Source organism: Bos indicus x Bos taurus, chromosome 18 (assembly GCF_003369695.1).
Source record: "Bos indicus x Bos taurus breed Angus x Brahman F1 hybrid chromosome 18, Bos_hybrid_MaternalHap_v2.0, whole genome shotgun sequence".
Taxonomy (NCBI): Eukaryota; Metazoa; Chordata; class Mammalia; order Artiodactyla; family Bovidae; genus Bos; species Bos indicus x Bos taurus.
In genome coordinates, this window is record NC_040093.1 from 25,911,315 (window position 1) to 25,926,424 (window position 15,110).

Here is a 15,110-nt window from a genome sequence, read left to right on the forward strand (position 1 = left end):
CAGTCCATGGGGTCGCAAGGAGTCAGACACAACTGAGCATACACACATGCCCACACACATTCGTCTCTGTCCCCTCTAGTGCTTGGCAACACAGTGGTCATTAGGCAAGGACTGCTTTGATTACAAGAAACAAGAGCACTCTTAGTAACATTTGGGACAGTTGATTTATTCAAAGGGTTCCCCCAATCCATGTGATCCCTGGAAGTACAGATCAGGTGCCAGCTTGACAACACTCAAGAACATCAGTAAAACTTTCAGAGAGCCCAAACCTTATTACCCCACTTCAGTATTTTAGACTTTTAATCTTCAAACCTGTTGTGAAGGCAGTGATTCAGACTCCCTGGTCAAGAGAAAAGTATTTTGACAGAGATCCAACTTTCAGAATGGCAAAGAAAGAGAACTTCAAATGTATTGTGGAATAAACTGCAAGCCTATTCATTATTGTCAGGCTTAAAGCTTTCCCAATCTGTTACCTTGACTGCCTTCCTTTAAAAAAAAAAAAGAGGAGAGGTGTTATAAGAAAGCAGTGAGCCAATGTTTCTTTGGGAATTATTAATTACTTCAAAGGTGACTGTCTTATTTGTAGCTAGCCATTTCCCTAACCCAGAGCAGAACAGGAGTAAAGTAATACCCAGACTTGCATTTGCAAGAGATAATTTAAATTTTAGTGTTACATTACAAATGCTACATTTCCACAAGATTTTCGAAGCAGGGATTTTTCTTGTTTTGGTAAAAGGCAGCAAGGTGGACAAGCCTGCAGGAACTAGAAAGCTCTAAGGACAGATTCCTTAACAGAAGATCAAAATATTACAATATTTTTAAAATAGGGAAGCTTCTCATTTATGATTATAGTGTCCTGGTTTCACAGGTAAGAAGCAGGGAGATGTGCTATAAAATCTCTTTCCTGGCCCTAAAATCTGTGAATGTACTAGACTACATTGTATCAAACACCAGAAAATGTAACCATGGGCTTTCAAAAACCTGCCATCTAAGATATACTAGATGTTCAATATGATACTTGAGCTCCATTCTTATGCAATGAGACAAGAAAAAGGGGGGAAATGTATAAACAGAAAGAACAAATCATCATTACTAACATTTTAGGATGATCTTACCTGAAAAATCCTAAAGAATCTATAAACATTTTTTAAAATTAATAAGACACAGTAAGATTAATGGTTACCAAATTAATATACAAAAATCAACTGCATTTCTACAGAGGGCAACAGTCAAAAATTAACTTTCAAGATATTGTTTAAAATAGCAACAAAAATATAAAGTACCTAGGAATAAATCTAATAAAATATACTTAAGACCTTCAAGGAACAAATTGTTAAACTTTACTGAAAGATATTAAGAAAGATCTAAATAAATGGAGAACTAGGTTATGTTTTGAAGAGAAGACTCAATGTTATAAAATTGTCAAGTTTTCTCCAACTGATCTAAGTCTATAATTTTAATGTGCTACTAAACAAAATGCCAGTAGGTATAATTTGATGGTTCTTTATAAAATTTAAGTGTAAAAATTAAAGGGCCAATATTAACCAAGACATTTCTAAAGAAACACAAAGTGAGGGGACATTTTAGTATATGAGGACTTGCCCTTTCATATACTAAAATCTATTATAAATACATTGTAATTAACAGTGTGGTATTGGGCAAAAAGTGCAAAATAACTGAGGAGACAGAATACAAAATTCAGAATAAATGCACACATATATGTAAATTTGACTTATGACACAGCAGGTGCTAGAATCAGTAGGAAAGATGGACTACACAGTATAAAGAGCTAAAACAACTGGGCAGCAACATAGGATCTGTGGTAGCCAAATAATGGCCCCGAAGATAACCACGTCCTAATTCCTGGAACCTATAAATATTACCTCATACCACAAAAGGGTGAATACTATCGTACATGACAAAAGATGTGATTAGGAATTTTGAGATGGGGATATTATCCTGGATTATCTTGACTGTGTATATGCTCAGTCACTTAGGCATGTCCAACTCTTTGCGACCCCATGGACTGTAACCCACAAGGGTCAGTCCATGGAATTTGAAAGACAAGAATACTGGTTGCCATTCCTCCTTCAGAGAATCTTCCCAACCCAGGGATCAAACTTGCATCTACTGTGCATCCTGCATTGGCAGGTGGATTCTTTACCAATGAGCCACCTAGGAAGTGTCTATCCTGATTATCATAGCTTAGCCTTTCAATTTTATTCTTCTATCCCAAAGTTGTTTTGGTACAATTCTAAATTCTTTGCATTTCCATTTGAATTTGAAAATAAGTTTGTCAATTTCTATCAAAAAAAAAAAGCAACTTGGGTCTTAATTTGAATTGTATTGAATCTATAAATGAATTTTGGAGAAAAATGACATCTTAATATTTAATTTACCTATATTAACAAGGTACAGTTCTTCATTCAGTTTTGTCTTTAATTTCTCTCAGCAATGTTTTATAGTTTTCCACATCTTTTGTCAAGTTTATCTTTAAGTAATTTGTATTTATTAATGCTTTGTAAGTAATATTGCCTTTTTAAAAATTCAATTTCCCATTGTTCTCTGTCTAGAAACACAATTGATTTCTCTCTATATAAATCATTCCCTGCAACTTTGCTACACACTTATTTTTTAGTCCACAATAAAACAGATGCTCTCTAGCACCATCTCCAGATTTCGATGTAATAAACATAGATGAAACCCAAGAACCCACATTTTTAATGAGCAGCCAGAGTTATTCAATGAAGATTCTCTAAGAACGCTACCTCAAGAAATATATAAACACGGTTAACTACATTAACTTCTGACAACAGGGCAGAGTAAGCTGACTCAGCACATCCTTTCACTTTAAATACAAAAAGAACTTATTAAAAGTGTGACAGACATGTAGCTTTAATATTTATCCAAGTCTTAAAAAAAAAGGAAGAATTTATCAGGTGCTAGAAATAAAAAATTCATGTGCCAAGCAGGAGACCTGGGTTTGATCCCTGGGTTAGGAAGATCCCCTGGAAAAGGAAATGGTAACCCACTCCAGTATTCTTGCCTGGGAAATCCCACAGACAGAGGAGCCTGGCAGGCTAGTTTATGGGGTCATCAAAGAGTCGGACATGACTTAGTAATCGATTTTCATTTTCACTTTCAGAAATTAAAAAAAGAACTCAGAGATTTGTAAAGTATATACAATCTTATGATGTAATGGCTTCAGTTTAAGTACCCTCACAGAAACAGGGCATATGGCTATGCTCCTATCTGGGAATGAGGAACTGAACTTAGATCCTTGCATAAGTCCAGGACCTTGGAAAGGATGCCTCTTTCCAAAAAGGCAACTAGAAAAATTCTACCTATAGGGCTAGGGAGGCAGTGATGAAGTCTGTCCTCTACCCTGCAGTCTGAATAAGGGAAAGACACCCCCGCTAGAACTCAAAGTCCCATGTATAGATACAGGATCCAAATCTACACTTTATTATAGATGAAAGGACTGATGCTGAAGCTGAAATTCTAATACTTCGGCCACGAGATGTGAAGAACTGACTCATTTGAAAAGACCCTGATGCTGGGAAAGATTGAAGGTGGGAGGAGAAGGGGATGACAGAAGATGAGATGATTGGATGGCATCACCAACTCGATGGACATGAGTTTGAATAACCCCGGGAGTTGGTGATGGACAGGGAAGCCTGGCGTGCTGCAGTTCATGGGGTCGCAAAGAGTTGGACATGACTGACCAACTGAACTGAACTGATAGGTGAAAGATTGAGTGCAGAAGGAGAAGAGGGCATTAGAGGATGAGATGGCTGGATGGCATCACCAATGCAATGGACATGACTTGGGCAAACTTCAGGAGATGGAGAGGGACAGGGAGGCCTGGTGTGCCATGGGGTTGCAGAGTTGGACACAACTGGGCAACCAAACAGCAACATAAGTGAAAGAATTAGAAGCTGAGAAAATAAAAGTTGCAAGGTCTTGAAGAAATAAAAAATTGTTTTGAAGGACCATTCATGATCTAGTACTTATGCTGTGCTAAGTTCGTTTAGGTTGCTATAATAAAATACTGTGAGGGTTAAACAACAAACATTTATTTCTCACAGTGCTGGAGGCTGGGAAGTCCAAGATCAAGGTACTGGCAGATTCAGCGTATGGTGAGAGCTTGCTTCCTGGTTCACAGATGCTATCTTCTCACTCACATGGAAGAAGGGACAAGGGAGCTTTCTGGGGTCTCTTTTATAAACAGCACTAACCACATTCATGAAGAGTCTGCCCTCATGTCCTAATTACATCCAAAGGTACTACCCTCCAGTTACCATCACATTGAGTACTATATTTCAAAATATGAATTTGGGAGTGAGGGGGTAGGGACACAAACATTCATTCCACAGCACATGCTAAAGATGAGCTAACAACACCTATGTTTCAAGTCATCTGAAGAATCAGTTCAATATGGGGGAAAGCAGTGGTTACCACAAACATGTAAATTAGTATTCCAAAAGTTTGAGATAATAGAAAAGTCTAACATGCAGCATTCTCAAAATCTTTAAAGTGTAGATGAAGAAATAGAAACCATGTGAAGCAGATAAATCAAAGTATTAAAACCAAATAGAACTTCTAAAACTGAAAAGCCAAACTGATGAAATAAAAACTAAATAAATGGAGTAGAAATAGCTGAAGAGTAAACTGGAAGAAAAATCTTAGAGAAAACCCAGAATGTATTACACAAGGAAAAAATGTAAAGGAGGGACTTCCCTGATGATCCAGTGGTTAAAACTCTGTGCTTTCATTGCAGGGGGCAAAAAGAAAAAAAAAAATATAAAGGAGAAGTGAAAAGATTTTTTTAATTCCATGGGAAAGACATATATACAAAAGAATTTCCAGAAGGAGAAAACTGAGATAATGAGATGAAAACACTGAAGAGATAACTGCTGAGAATTTTCCAGAATTGATGAAAGGTACTTATATTAAAGAAGCATACCAAATTTGAAGTCGGATAAATAAAGGTTAACCCATTTAGGTGAAATTGTAGAACACCAAAGCGTAAAGTAATTCTTAATGTTAATCTAATAAAAAAAGACAGATAACCGAAAGAAATGACAATTGGACTGCAGGAGATTTCTCATCTCAACAACTGAGTCCACTGTTCACGCCACAAGGAAGCAAGCAGCCACATGGAGAGGCCACAACAGGGCTTGCAGCAAACAGAACCTGGTGAGGGCCCTGCCAACAGCTAGGATCAAGTGCCAGATATGGATGAGCTAAAAAATGCTATCAGCCTCTACTTTCAAGCTTGCCGAGTTGTCCTCATGTGGAGCAAATAGTGCTGCCCTTGTTGAATCCCAAATCACAGATCTATGAGCAAAATAAGTGATTGCTAGTTGTTTTAAACCACTAAATTGAGGGTAGTCTGTTACGAATCATAAAAAGAGCAAAGTGACTTAAGCAAATGACAGTTTTTATTTTGCTCACATAGGACACTGGGACATATGGATTTGGGGGAGGATAGGATTTTAGGGGATTGGGACATGCTGCTATTACTGATGATGATTAATAAGGATGAAAATAAAAATAAACATTGATTTGATGGTTACCTTCTCTTCATGTTTATGAACCATACAATTGTATTTACTATAGGTTTTAAATAAGCTTCAATGTATAGTGTAGCTAGTCCTCCCACATTATTTCTGTAGAATTTTCTAGGCAATGAGGAATTTATTTCTTCCCTAAAGGAGTTTTAGAATGAACCTAATTAAAACAAAATAAAACACCTTACTGATATTATCACTGGGATCACATTGCATTTACAGGGAGAACTGATTTATTTATACTGTTGATTTTCCTGACCAAAATCATGAGCATTTCTATTTGTTCAAGCTTTCTTAAATTTGGGTAAGTATAAAAGATGATACTGGTATATTATTCTCTGTATTTTTCTTTATGTTTGAAATATTTGATAGCTGAAAATGTAATTTAAAGTAGCTGATTAAGAAAATAATTTCGCATTCATAGGAATAATGCACCTTATATTATCATCAGGGTGCAATCCGATGAGTTTTGAGAAAGCCAACTTACAACTATATAGCACATCACTCACATGAAAGCCAAAGTGAGAGTGTTAGCCACTCAGTCATGTCCGACTCTTTCACGCCCCCCTGCACTATAGCCCGCCTGCTCCTCTGTCCATGGGATTTTCCAGGAAAGAAAACTGGAGTGAGTTGCCATTTCTTTCTCCAGGGGATCTTCCTGTCACAGGGTTCAAACCCATGTTTCCCGCATTGGCGGGAGGATTCTTTATCACTGAGCCACCAAAACTCTGAAAACCCCCAACCGTTAATGACTTCAGTAATTTAACTTTCTCTTTCCTAAACCTCCATTCTTTAGTTTAATTAGGATAAACCTCAGAAGTCCCAAGTTGTGCTAAAAACTCAGATGTTTCTCTTGGGATGCACGGAGTGAAAACGGACAATGAGGTTTCACCTTAATTGGGCCTTTCAAGGAAGTGGGTACATCTGGAGTCACTTCCACCATGCTGCTTTTCGGAATTGGACTCTGAAGCACCCATTAACCATGTTCTCTAGCAATATATTTCACAGTTTAAATCAGGAAGTGTTACTTCCTTTGAAGTTCTCATATGGTGTATTCAAACCAAATATGTGTGGTTTCCCTTCGAGGTTTTTTTTTTTTTTTAAGGGTAATCTTTGGCCACCTCATGCGAAGAGTTGACTCATTGGAAATGACTCTGATGCTGGGAGGGATTGGGGGCAGGAGGAGAAGGGGACGACAGAGGATGAGATGGCTTGATGGCATCACTGACTCGATGGACGCGAGTCTGAGTGAACTCCGGAAGGTGATGGACAGGGAGGGCTGGCGTGCTGCGATTCAAGGGGTCACAAAGAGTCGGACATGACTGAGCGACTGAACTGAACTGAATCTTTAAATCAGGTATTTTCACATTCCACAGGAAAGTCAAGATGGATGAAAGATCAGCTTTGAGACCTAGATCAAACCACCAGCAAGTTTTTATAAATATCTAATATACAGGTTTAACCACTTCTAAGAAAATCTGAAATTTTTAAATGAAAAAAATTCAGTATCAGATTAACTGAAAAGGTTTTAATGATGTTATATTTGCCATATTCAGGTCTAAGCTGCTCATTCCCCACTTAGAGCCCTTCAGGGATTCCCTGCTCCCTGAGGATGAAGTCTGAGCTTCTTAGTCGGCCAGTCAAGGGCAGGCCTCTGAGAACTGGTTCCCACCTACTATACACCAGCCTACAGCTTCATTTCCTGCCCTCGCCTGTCCCCTCCCAAACTCGGTTTCTGTCTGATTCACACCGTAAGAACTTACAATTCTTTGTCATTTCATGCTCATCATATTTTTACATAGTGTTTCCCTGTTTTCACAAGTGTTTCCCTTCCTGTCATGCCGAGGCCCTCCTTTTTTTCCACTTGACTAACAAATATTTCAAGGGTCACTTTCTCTGGGACCTTCCATGCAAACTGCAAGACAGAGCTATTCTTTTCAATAATTTTCATTCATTCACTCTATGGCATTATATAACTATTAGTTTCTGCGTCGGTTCCCCCCACTCCATTCTATCTTTCTGAGGGCAGAAGCTATGCTTTTGTGCATCTTTGTACTCATGGTGCCGTTATAGAAGCTTTCAAATGAAGAAAAAGTTGCAGTTGGAGATGGAGGTTAAATTTCACGCATTCCAAGAGGCCTCCCTCAAGACCAGTGACATTGGCCTTCCCTGCCACTTCCTGTCTCTGAACATATATTCACATAATGGAATACTTCACAACAATGAAGATGAAACGCAACTAGAGCTATAAGCAGCAACGTGGATGAGACATGTAGATTGATTCCAATCATGTACATTCCAAAAGCAGGCATACTAAATTGTAATATTTAGCTACACAACATTCAGAAAATGAAGACCATGGCATCTGGTCCTATCACTTCATGGGAAATAGATGGGGAAACAGTGGAAACAGTGTCAGACTTTATTTTTTTGGGCTCCAAAATCACTGCAGATGGTGACTGCAGCCATGAAATTAAAAGACACTTACTCCTTGGAAGGAAAGTTATGACCAACCTAGATAGCATATTCAAAAGCAGAGACATTACTTTGCCAACAAAGGTCCATCTAGTCAAGGCTATGGTTTTTCCTGTGGTCATGTATGGATGTGAGAGTTGGACTGTGAAGAAAGCTGAGTGTCAAAGAATTGATGCTTTTGAACTGTGGTGTTGGAGAAGACTCTTGAGAGTCCCTTGGACTGCAAGGAGATGCAACCAGTCCATTCTGAAGGAGATCAGCCCTGGGATTTCTTTGGAAGGAATAATGCTAAAGCTGAAACTCCAGTACTTTGGCCACCTCATGCAAAGAGTTGACTCATTGGAAAACATTCTGATGCTGGGAGGTATTGGGGGCAGGAGGAGAAAGGGACGACAGAGGATGAGATGGCTGGATGGCATCACTGACTCGACGGACGTGAGTCTGAGTGAACTCCGGGAGTTGGTGATGGACAGGGAGGCCTGGCGTGCTGTGATTCATGGGGTCGCAAAGAGTCGGACATGACTGAGCGACTGAACTGAACTGAACATAGGAATGTAAACTATAAGTGAAAGCAAGGAGATAATGATCGTGAAGGAGAAAATGATTACCTAGGGGGAAGTTGGAGTGAAGGGAGTGTGACAGGGAAGGAACACACAGGAGCCTAACGAAGGTTTGAGATATTCTATTATTGATCTGGGTGGCAATTACATAATGTATGCTCCGTAATTCAGAGAAGGCAATGGCACCCCACTCCAGTACTCTTGCCTGGACACTCCCATGGACGGAGGAGCCTGGTGGGCTGCAGTCCATGGGGTCGCTAAGAGTCCAACACGACTGAGGGACTTCACTTTCACTTTTCACTTTCATGCATTGGAGAAGGAAATGGACTCTTCTTGCATGTGTATTAGTTCTCTAATGCTGCTACAACAAACTACCACAAACTTAGTGGCTTAACACATAAACTTATTCTCCTAAAAGTTCGGTAGGTCCAAATCCAAAATGGGTCTCACTGGCTTAAGATCAAGGTGTTGGCAGGGCTGTGTTCCTCTCTAGAGGGTCTAGGAGAAAACACCTTTTCTTGCCTTACCTATTTCCTAGAGGCTGCTTGAATTCTTTGGCCTTTTTAGCTTCAAAGCCAGAAACGGCTGGTATAATCTTTCATACAAGGCAGCATTCTGACACTGAGCCTGATATTTCGGCCTTTCTCTTGAACATGTAAGGACCCTTGTGATTATTATTGATTGAGTCACTCAGGACATTTTCCATACCTTAAGGTTAGCTCATTAGTAACCTAAACTCCATTTTCTACCTTAATTCCCCTTTGCCATGCAAAGTAAAACACCCACAGATACTGGGGACATGGACGCCTTGGGGAGGCCATCAGTTTGCCTACCACAGCACACAATATGTACGTTTCTAAATCTGTGTTCTATTTCTCAGTGACAAAAGGTTAAAAGTAAAATTTGGTATATAAATACAAAGAATTCCTATACAACCATGAAAAAGAATGACCCTTTTAAACTTAGTGTTATGGAATAGTCTCTAAGAAGCATTTAAAAAGTAGTGTTAGAACTACTGTGTAAAGTATGCTGTCATTTTTGCAAAAAAGTATGAGGAAAACCATATCTGTATGTTTCTCCTTTTATGTGCTCAAACCATATACGAAAACAAAATTAAAGCAAGGGAAGGAGCTTTTCTATTTGCCTAAGAAGTATTTCTTAGTGACCTCAAATCAGGAGGTTTCACCAACCCTTTGAAGATAATAGTAAGGAATCAGCACCAGCCCTTGAAAAGACACACAGAATTGCATGGAATTTACAGAGAAGATAATATGGAATTACTATGCAAACAAAACCCTTTCCTGGCAATCATATCTTTAAATAAATCACTAACAAAATAAAAAAGAATGTCATGCAGATGGAAAATTACACCATTCACTTGAACCAGGATGTGAATTCTGTGGCAGAATTCAGAATTGCAAAGAAAACAATAGATAAATACAATTAGTTATGTAATGTTTGGGAACCTCCTGGAGAGCAGCCAGCCCCCTGGAATAAGGCCAAGCACGACGACATCCCAGGGGAGCCATCGATGGGAGGGAGATCCCAGCACCTGTGATGTGGGGGCCACTGGACCATTTCCAGCCTATGTCTGAACACTGATGTACCAACATTTCCTCCAGACCCACTAAGAAGTCTGGGGTCGATGATGCTGATCTGAAGCGTGGAAACGGGTCGGTCCAGAAATCTGTAGTGCGTTCTACATTCATCCGACTGCCATCTTGAGAATCCCACGTCCATGCGCAAGGGAGAGACCGGATCAAACTAGGATTCATTCACTCATTCATTCACTTTTTTTCACTTATCCGCTCATTCATTTAATCAGTATTTACTGAGTGGCTTTATCTTTCAAGTACTAACAGCATAAGACACAAAATTTTTTAAAACAGGTAAAACCATATTGTTTTGCTTAGGAATGAATACACAGGTGGTAATACACGGAAATAAGAAAATGACTATCTTAAAAGTCAAGGTGATGGCTACATCCAGGGGAGGTGAGGGGAGTATCATCAGGAAGGGACACCTAGGGTAGGTGGAAAATGGCCCAGTCTTGGGTTGGGCAGCCCATTCTAAGCTGCCTGACCCCTGTATACAAAGAGAAGAGTGACTATATAGATAAGGACTGGAAACATGCTGGTTGTAACAGATAGTGGGGTTTTTGCACTTGGGGATACTAATGATTGTGCACTCTTGTTACTCTCCCTCCAAGTTTAAAATAACCACCACAGCCATATTCCTGGGAGACCAACAAAGAGGTAAGTAGCACAAGCTATTCTGAAAATTAAGCCCATTTTCTTATTCTTATATACAAATAGACAATCACAGACCAGAAAACACTGGAAGGAGTCCTATGAATGCAAGATACAAGCTACCTGGATTTTTCTGACTAATAAATGTCAGAAATGTATTTCTCTAGGCATCCTTATTTAATAGCTTTAAATTGTGTTTAATATCATTTACTATTCATGTTTGAGGATTGAAATCTTGTTCTTTGACAAAAGATGATAAATTCTGTATGTTTAACTTTGGAACATTAAAATTTCCAAAAGAATAAAATGAAAAAGATGGAGGAAAGTATGTTAAAAAAAAAAAAAATTCCCAGAGCTGAAGTAACATACGAGTAGTCATACTTGGCCCATAGAAAGCTGAGGAGAATGAACTAGAAAAACTCACTCTTGGACATACCTTCACAACATTTCAGATCCCAAATACAAAAAGAAAACCCTAGAAAATATGAGAGAGAAATACCAAACCACCTATAAAAGAATGAGAATTGAGTGACTTCAAGCTTCTGAAGTTTTACAATAAATTTGGCACAAGGTCTTCAAAGTTCTGAGGAGAAATTATTTGGAACCTAGAATTCTATAGTCAGCTGAACTACCAAGTGGGTGCATGCGTGCATGCTAAGCCGCTATAGTCGTGTCCGACTCTTTGCAACCCTATGGACCATAGCCTGCCAAGCCCCTCTGTCCATAGGATTCTCCAGGCAAGAACGCTGGAGTGGTTTGCTGCCCTCCTCCAGGGGATCTTCCTGACCCAGGGATTGAACCCATGTTTCTTAAGTCTCTTGCACTGGCAGACAGGTTCTTTATCTGTAGCGCAACCTGAAAAGCCCATCAAGTGGGTATGGAGGGACAATAAGACATTTTCTTGCATGCAAGGATCAAAGTTTCCCATCTAGATACACCTTCTGAGGAAATTACTTGAGTAAAATGAGAGTCAAAAGATATAATGGAATGCACATGGAAATTAAAAAAAAAAAACTGGATATAAACTGTGCAGGAAGTAAATGATCTAAATTAGAATAGAAAGCTGATAGGCTCTGAGGAAATATCTTCAAGGAGAAGAAGAGCATGAACCCTAAATTTAGATACAAATTTTAAAAATGAGGAATTAGAAACCACAGGGGGAAAAATACCAAAAACTGTATGGAAGAGTCAGGTCAATTATGAGGTGAGTTAAAATGAGGTATAGTTGTGGGAAGGTGGTGGCCAGTCAAGAAAGAGAATCTACAAGATTCAGACCTTAGGGACATTCTTCGAGCGACTTAAGGTCAGAACACTCAACCAATAGAGGATAAAATGTAATCCCCGAATACAGTTTGGCCCTCCAGTGCATACAATTTATGTAGACAAAACAGAAGGCTTGAATGTGGTTATCAACCATGACAACACACAAGTAGAACAACTCACAGAAGAGGGAGAACTATAGTGGGCAGACAACTCACCCAAGGATATTGTAGAGCTGATGGACACAAACGTATAGTTTTAAATATAAGTAAAGGCTATTTAAGACCATAAGTCAACCTCATAAAATAAAATAAATATAATAAAAATAATTGGGTTGCCAGGGATTAAGGTGGGGGAGAGAACTGTCTGCAAAGAGGGGCATGAGGAAATTTTACTGGGTGGTGGAGATATTCTACACTTGCTTTTGGTGGTGGCTACATTACTGTTTATGTCTGCCAAAGTTCACAGAACTGTATATACAAAAAAGAGTGAATTTTACTGCATGTAAATTATAATCTATTAAGTCCAGGAAAGGGTAGAGAAGATAAAAGTGAACTAAATCCTCATTTTTTATATTGAAGACTCAAAAGTAGTACATGAAGTTGATAAATCAACAAATAACCATATAAGCAAGAAACAGCTAAAAGTACTTCTTGGAAAGCAGTACTGAAGAAATAAGGCTATTATTTAGCTTTATAATCTTACTATATGTATTTTTACTTATTTATTGATATCAGCTTTTTTTAAAATTCTGAAACATTTTAAAAATACATAAAACTCTCCTTAGTAGTACAAAGAACTTCTATATATTCCTTTGCTCTCAATAATCTCCTTTGTAGCAAAGGATCCAATCCAGGCTCACACGTTGCACCCAGATGTCATCATGTTTTGTCCTCCAACTTGGGTTAGTCTGAGGCTTCCTTGTGACTAGACCCAAGTAAGCATTTAATATCATTGAAGAGACGCTGTGTTTCCACTGCATCCTAGCAGGTGCTATATGAGGTTGATTTGCTCTACTACTGCTGGTATTAACTAAGATGACATCTACCATTCCATTCCAATAACAAAGGGCTCATCTTAGGCTTCCTCCTTCCCATATCTCTATTTCCCTTCTCTGAGTGAAAATTACTAGCTCTTGTTATCTTCAATATACTTACTTTTTTGCTTAATTCCTCTATATGTATCCAATCTCCTGAAGCCATCAGGTTGCCACCCTACCAGTACACCTTCTTTGTGGCTCTGGCCACTGCCAGGCTACCTTCCCATCTCACTTGGCATGAATTATTCTGATAAAAACTTAAAAAGGAAAAAATTAACTATCCAAATACTATAAAAAGAATAAAACATAACATTGTGAGAATTTGTGTCAAGTAATATTCTTACTCTGGGACTTCCTTGTAGCTCAGATAGTAAAGAATATGCCTGCAATGCAGGAGACCAGAATTCAATCCCTGGCTCAAGCAGATCCTCTGGAGAAGGATGTGGCAATCCACCCCAGCATTCTTGCCTGGAGAATCCCATACACGAGGAGCCTGGAGGGCTACAGTTCATGGGGTCACAAAGAGTCAGATATGATTGAGCAACTAATACTATTACTATTGAGCAAATACTACTGTTACTGCTAATATTCTTCAGTTCAGTTCACTCAGTCATGTCCAACTCTTTGCGACCCCAGAGACAGGCTTCCCTATCCATCACCAACTTCCGGAGCTTGCTCAAACTCAGGTTCAACAAGTTGGTGATACCATCCAACCATCTCACCCTCTGTCATCCCCTTCTCTTCCTGTCCTCAATCTTTCCCAGCATCAGGGTCTTTTCAAATGAGTCAGTTCTTTGCATTAGGTAGCCAAAGTATTGGAGCTTCCATCTCAGCATCAGTCCTTCCAATGAATATTCAGGACAGATTTCCTTTAGGGTTGACTGGTTTGCTCTCCTTGCAGTCTGAGGGATTCTCAAGAGTCTCCTTCAACACCACAGTTCAAAACCATCAATTCTTCAGTGCTCAGCTTTCATTATGATCCAACTCTCACCTCCATACATGACTACTGGAAAAACCATAGCCTTGACTAGACAGACCTTTGTTGGCAAAGAAATGTCTCTGCTTTTTAATATACTGTCCAGGTTGGTCATAGCTTTTCTTCCAATGAGGAAGCGTCTTTTAATTTCATGGCTGCAGTCACCATCTGCAGTGATTTTGGAGCCCAAGAAAATAAAGTCTCTCACTGTTTCCACTGTTTCCCCATCTATTTGCCATGAAGTGATGGGACCAGATGCCATGATCTTAGTTTTCTGAAAGTTGAGTATTAAGCCAACTTTTTCCACTCTCCTCTTTCACTTTCATCAATAGGCTTTTTAGTTCCTCTTTGCTTTCTGCCATAAGGGTGGTGTCATCTGCATATCTAAGGTTACTTATATTCTATTGGCAATCTTGATTCCAGCTTGTGCTTCATCCAGCCCAGCGTTTCTCATGATGTACTCTGCATATAAGTTAAATAAGCAGGGTGACGATATACAGCCTTGATGTACTCCTTTCCCAATTTGGACCAATCCACTGTTCCATGTCCGGTTCTAACTGTTGCTTCTTGACCTCCATACAGATTTCTCAGGAGGTAGGTAAGGTGTTCTGGTATTCCCATCTCTTAAAGAATTTTCCAATTTGTTGTGATCTACACAATCAAAGGCTTTAGCATAGTGAAGCAGAAATAGATGTTTTTCTGGAATTCTCTTGCTTTTTCTATGATCCAAATTATTCTTTGATTTATAGAGCAATAAGAATATTAGTTGGAATTCTCTTGCTTGGATAATAGAAAAAGCAAGAGAATTCCAACTAATATTCTTACTGCTCTCAAAATCAAGGGGTAACCTAGATCCATGGTTTTCCATCCCCACCCAGCACACCACAATTATAAGGTACTTCAAAGTTTGATCTGTTCTAGAAAGAAGTATGAAGTGTATAACTTGCCTCTATTATTCTCCTCCTGATATCATGTACT

The 15,110-nt window shown here is 39.0% G+C and overlaps 1 protein-coding gene across 1 annotated transcript in view; it reads right to left on the minus strand.

Moving 5' to 3' along the window:
• HYDIN (HYDIN, axonemal central pair apparatus protein) overlaps positions 1-15,110 on the minus strand; it is a 347,261-nt gene that overhangs the window by 223,438 nt on the left and 108,713 nt on the right.